Source organism: Lathyrus oleraceus, chromosome 5 (assembly GCF_024323335.1).
Source record: "Lathyrus oleraceus cultivar Zhongwan6 chromosome 5, CAAS_Psat_ZW6_1.0, whole genome shotgun sequence".
Taxonomy (NCBI): Eukaryota; Viridiplantae; Streptophyta; class Magnoliopsida; order Fabales; family Fabaceae; genus Lathyrus; species Lathyrus oleraceus.
The window spans coordinates 303,182,229-303,189,599 of NC_066583.1; positions in this window are offsets into that span (position 1 = coordinate 303,182,229).

Consider the following 7,371-nt stretch of genomic DNA (forward strand, 5'->3'; position numbering starts at 1 on the left):
GAAAAGGGCGTCACATCGACGTTTTCGAAACTTAAAACTTTCAAAAACCAACAATACACCTGGTCATTCAAAATAACACATTTCACTCAACATGAATATTCAAGCAATATGCGTTCGCAACGGAAAATAAAGAATACTCACGTATTTCATAATATGGTCCATGTCCCATACCATGATCATCTCTCAATAATCACTTCAAATAAAATAAACAATTAATAACATAAAGCATATCAAAATAAGATACGAGTTCAATACCACTAATCTACCCAGTGTTACATGACCAGAGCATTGACTCATTACCTAATTTCAAACTAAATACGGAAACTCTCCAGCTAATCTTGAGTGAGCTACCGTCCACCTACTCCAGCAATACTACTCTGTAGTATCTGCACGATACCCATGTAAAGGTAACATTCAAACAGAAAGGGTGAGAATTCTAATCATCATGAAATAGCATAACAAGGCACAATGAATTAAAACAACAATTCAAGAATTCATCACACTTTGTATTATTATATCACTGATATTAACAAACAATCATCTCACATGCTTCAAACATGCATCACACCCACATCAATACATGCATTCAATGATCACATAACTATAAACGACTCGATGCAAGACAATGTGACTCCATGCATGCGGTACCTCAATGTGAACTCAAAGTTTCACCGCTTTCCGATTCAATATCTAGAATCCAAGCCACGCTTCCGATCCGGACAAGACCAAAGCCCTACGTCTGTTTCCAATGAAGGATCACCGCTTAATACTACGCCTAATCCCAATTAAGGATTAACGTCTGCCACGTTTGTTTCCAATGAAGGATCACCGCTTAAATACTACGCCTAATCCCAATTAAGGATTAACGTCTGCTACGTCTGTTTCCAATGAAGGATCACCGCTTAACCACTTCCACAATGAAGTCAACCATGCTATGAATGAATGCACACATACCAACACATATGCAATTAAGACCATTTATATACCGTCTTAACATCCCACATATCACCATGACTCACAATTGGTACATATACACATTCATCGCAACACATCAATTACGATTACATATACACATCCATAACCACAAATCATTCACAATTCAATAAGGGTATACATAAACATTCATACAATGTATTATTCACCAATATAGGCCAATCATCAAATATGTACACATAGATTTCATTCCAAAATGCACACAACATTTAAATATCAGTTTTTCACTTTTCAAACAGTGTTAACCGGTTAACGCCCTGGGTTAATCGGTTAACGCAAAACAGAATGCGCTTCTTGGCAATATTTAACAGTGTTAACCGGTTAACGCCCTGGGTTAACCGGTTAACGCAAGACAGAATGCAATTTTTTCAATATTATAACAGTGTTAACCGGTTAACGCCCTGGGTTAACCGGTTAACGCAAAACAGAATGTTGTTCCTGCGCTAACACGAAACAGAATGCAGATTTCCCCGCATTTTTCATCGTTGGAGGACTTCCGGACCTCCGATTTCGATTCCGTAAAAAGCTACACGTTCAGAAAATTATGACTCACCCAATTATATATTCATTCACAGTTTTAGCATAATTTAATCATCACAATTCAAGAGTATTTATGAAGACCTAATAATTCCAAAACCATGCCAATTAAGGATTTCAACCTAAAACATGTTCCTACCCATTGACCCAATCATGCTAACCCATAATAATAAGGATTTCCCCCATTACCTTGTCAATCTGATGGAAACCCTAGCTCTTCTTTACTTTTCCTCTCCACTTTCTCTATTGCCTTCAGTGCTCAAGTGAATTCTAATTCTCACTTCCTTCCTTCTTACTATTTATAATAGTATTCTAGTTGGGCTTAATTCATGCTATCCATCTAATTTAATCACTAGGTCCAATAATACCTAATATTTAAATACCTCTATTTAAATTCAAATAATTAACCACTCACTACGCACACTAGGTTAATTAATTAATTCAATTATTTAATTATATCTCATATCAACTAATTAATTAATTAACATACTAATTTAATTAATATAATCAATTACTATACTACCTCACCACCACTTAATTACTTAACACTCCAAATAATTAAATATAATATAATAATAATAATATAAGGACTAATTACTAAAAATTGGGTTGTTACAACTCTCCCCCACTTAAAAGATTTTCGTCCTCGAAAATTCCTCAGACGAACAACTCTTGATACGATTCCCTCACCTTATCCTCGAGTTCCCAACCTGCCAATGGAAAATAAAACAAGCACCGACAGTGTTCTCACACACATGTCACATACTAGGGAACAAACCTAATTAAACAACCTGGCCGAATGGACCGACCTGCTCTTATACCACCAATGTAACACATTAGTGACTATTGACCAACTGGTCGACCATGCTCTGATACCACTAATGTAACACCCATTTTTCTACCCCAAATTATTTAGCATATAATCAGAGTAAATAAGCACGCATATAAAGAAAAGGGCGTCACATCGACGTTTTCGAAACTTAAAACTTTCAAAAACCAACAATACACCTGGTCATTCAAAATAACACATTTCACTCAACATGAATACTCAAGCAATATGCGTTCGCAACGGAAAATAAAGAATACTCACGTATTTCATAATATGGTCCATGTCCCATACCATGATCATCTCTCAATAATCACTTCAAATAAAATAAACAATTAATAACATAAAGCATATCAAAATAAGATACGAGTTCAATACCACTAATCTACCCAGTGTTACATGACCAGAGCATTGACTCATTACCTAATTTCAAACTAAATACGGAAACTCTCCAGCTAATCTTGAGTGAGCTACCGTCCACCTACTCCAGCAATACTACTCTGTAGTATCTGCACGATACCCATGTAAAGGTAACATTCAAACAGAAAGGGTGAGAATTCTAATCATCATGAAATCGCATAACAAGGCACAATGAATTAAAACAACAATTCAAGAATTCATCACACTTTGTATTATTATATCACTGATATTAACAAACAATCATCTCACATGCTTCAAACATGCATCACACCCACATCAATACATGCATTCAATGATCACATAACTATAAACGACTCGATGCAAGACAATGTGACTCCATGCATGCGGTACCTCAATGTGAACTCAAAGTTTCACCGCTTTCCGATTCAATATCTAGAATCCAAGCCACGCTTCCGATCCGGACAAGACCAAAGCCCTACGTCTGTTTCCAATGAAGGATCACCGCTTAATACTACGCCTAATCCCAATTAAGGATTAACGTCTGCCACGTCTATTTCCAATGAAGGATCACCGCTTAAATACTACGCCTAATCCCAATTAAGGATTAACGTCTGCTACGTCTGTTTCCAATGAAGGATCACCGCTTAACCACTTCCACAATGAAGTCAACCATGCTATGAATGAATGCACACATACCAATACATATGCAATTAAGACCATTTATATACCGTCTTAACATCCCACATATCACCATGACTCACAATTGGTACATATACACATTCATCGCAACACATCAATTACGATTACATATACACATCCATAACCACAAATCATTCACAATTCAATAAGGGTATACATAAACATTCATACAATGTATTATTCACCAATATAGGCCAATCATCAAATATGTACACATAGATTTCATTCCAAAATGCACACAACATTTAAATATCAGTTTTTCACTTTTCAAACAGTGTTAACCGGTTAACGCCCTGGGTTAATCGGTTAACGCAAAACAGAATGCGCTTCTTGGCAATATTTAACAGTGTTAACCGGTTAACGCCCTGGGTTAACCGGTTAACGCAAGACAGAATGCAATTTTTTCAATATTATAACAGTGTTAACCGGTTAACGCCCTGGGTTAACCGGTTAACGCAAAACAGAATGTTGTTCCTGCGCTAACACGAAACAGAATGCAGATTTCCCCGCATTTTTCATCGTTGGAGGACTTCCGGACCTCCGATTTCGATTCCGTAAAAAGCTACACGTTCAGAAAATTATGACTCACCCAATTATATATTCATTCACAGTTTTAGCATAATTTAATCATCACAATTCAAGAGTATTTATGAAGACCTAATAATTCCAAAACCATGCCAATTAAGGATTTCAACCTAAAACATGTTCCTACCCATTGACCCAATCATGCTAACCCATAATAATAAGGATTTCCCCCATTACCTTGTCAATCTGATGGAAACCCTAGCTCTTCTTTACTTTTCCTCTCCTCTTTCTCTATTGCCTTCAGTGCTCAAGTGAATTCTAATTCTCACTTCCTTCCTTCTTACTATTTATAATAGTATTCTAGTTGGGCTTAATTCATGCTATCCATCTAATTTAATCACTAGGTCCAATAATACCTAATATTTAAATACCTCTATTTAAATTCAAATAATTAACCACTCACTACGCACACTAGGTTAATTAATTAATTCAATTATTTAATTATATCTCATATCAACTAATTAATTAATTAACATACTAATTTAATTAATATAATCAATTATTATACTACCTCACCACCACTTAATTACTTAACACTCCAAATAATTAAATATAATAATAATAATAATAATATAAGGACTAATTACTAAAAATTGGGTTGTTACAACTCTCCCCCACTTAAAAGATTTTCGTCCTCGAAAATTCCTCAGACGAACAACTCTTGATACGATTCCCTCACCTTATCCTCGAGTTCCCAACCTGCCAATGGAAAATAAAACAAGCACCGACAGTGTTCTCACACACATGTCACATACTAGGGAACAAACCTAATTAAACAACCTGGCCGAATGGACCGACCTGCTCTTATACCACCAATGTAACACATTAGTGACTATTGACCAACTGGTCGACCATGCTCTGATACCACTAATGTAACACCCATTTTTCTACCCCAAATTATTTAGCATATAATCAGAGTAAATAAGCACGCATATAAAGAAAAGGGCGTCACATCGACGTTTTCGAAACTTAAAACTTTCAAAAACCAACAATACACCTGGTCATTCAAAATAACACATTTCACTCAACATGAATACTCAAGCAATATGCGTTCGCAACGGAAAATAAAGAATACTCACGTATTTCATAATATGGTCCATGTCCCATACCATGATCATCTCTCAATAATCACTTCAAATAAAATAAACAATTAATAACATAAAGCATATCAAAATAAGATACGAGTTCAATACCACTAATCTACCCGGTGTTACATGACCAGAGCATTGACTCATTACCTAATTTCAAACTAAATACGGAAACTCTCCAGCTAATCTTGAGTGAGCTACCGTCCACCTACTCCAGCAATACTACTCTGTAGTATCTGCACGATACCCATGTAAAGGTAACATTCAAACAGAAAGGGTGAGAATTCTAATCATCATGAAATCGCATAACAAGGCACAATGAATTAAAACAACAATTCAAGAATTCATCACACTTTGTATTATTATATCACTGATATTAACAAACAATCATCTCACATGCTTCAAACATGCATCACACCCACATCAATACATGCATTCAATGATCACATAACTATAAACGACTCGATGCAAGACAATGTGACTCCATGCATGCGGTACCTCAATGTGAACTCAAAGTTTCACCGCTTTCCGATTCAATATCTAGAATCCAAGCCACGCTTCCGATCCGGACAAGACCAAAGCCCTACGTCTGTTTCCAATGAAGGATCACCGCTTAATACTACGCCTAATCCCAATTAAGGATTAACGTCTGCTACGTCTATTTCCAATGAAGGATCACCGCTTAAATACTACGCCTAATCCCAATTAAGGATTAACGTCTGCTACGTCTGTTTCCAATGAAGGATCACCGCTTAACCACTTCCACAATGAAGTCAACCATGCTATGAATGAATGCACACATACCAACACATATGCAATTAAGACCATTTATATACCGTCTTAACATCCCACATATCACCATGACTCACAATTGGTACATATACACATTCATCGCAACACATCAATTACGATTACATATACACATCCATAACCACAAATCATTCACAATTCAATAAGGGTATACATAAACATTCATACAATGTATTATTCACCAATATAGGCCAATCATCAAATATGTACACATAGATTTCATTCCAAAATGCACACAACATTTAAATATCAGTTTTTCACTTTTCAAACAGTGTTAACCGGTTAACGCCCTGGGTTAATCGGTTAACGCAAAACAGAATGCGCTTCTTGGCAATATTTAACAGTGTTAACCGGTTAACGCCCTGGGTTAACCGGTTAACGCAAGACAGAATGCAATTTTTTCAATATTATAACAGTGTTAACCGGTTAACGCCCTGGGTTAACCGGTTAACGCAAAACAGAATGTTGTTCCTGCGCCAACACGAAACAGAATGCAGATTTCCCCGCATTTTTCATCGTTGGAGGACTTCCGGACCTCCGATTTCGATTCCGTAAAAAGCTACACGTTCAGAAAATTATGACTCACCCAATTATATATTCATTCACAGTTTTAGCATAATTTAATCATCACAATTCAAGAGTATTTATGAAGACCTAATAATTCCAAAACCATGCCAATTAAGGATTTCAACCTAAAACATGTTCCTACCCATTGACCCAATCATGCTAACCCATAATAATAAGGATTTCCCCCCTTACCTTGTCAATCTGATGGAAACCCTAGCTCTTCTTTATTTTTCCTCTCCTCTTTCTCTATTGCCTTCAGTGCTCAAGTGAATTCTAATTCTCACTTCCTTCCTTCTTACTATTTATAATAGTATTCTAGTTGGGCTTAATTCATGCTATCCATCTAATTTAATCACTAGGTCCAATAATACCTAATATTTAAATACCTCTATTTAAATTCAAATAATTAACCACTCACTACGCACACTAGGTTAATTAATTAATTCAATTATTTAATTATATCTCATATCAACTAATTAATTAATTAACAATCTAATTTAATTAACATAATCAATTATTATACTACCTCACCACCACTTAATTACTTAACACTCCAAATAATTAAATATAATATAATAATAATATAAGGACTACTTACTAAAAATTGGGTTGTTACAACACTCCCCCACTTAAAAGATTTTCGTCCTCGAAAATTCCTCAGACGAACAACTCTTGATACGATTCCCTCACCTTATCCTCGAGTTCCCAACCTGCCAATGGAAAATAAAACAAGCACCGACAGTGTTCTCACACACATGTCACATACTAGGGAACAAACCTAATTAAACAACCTGGCCGAACGGACCGACCTGCTCTTATACCACCAATGTAACACATTAGTGACTATTGACCAAATGGTCGACCATGCTCTGATACCACTAATGT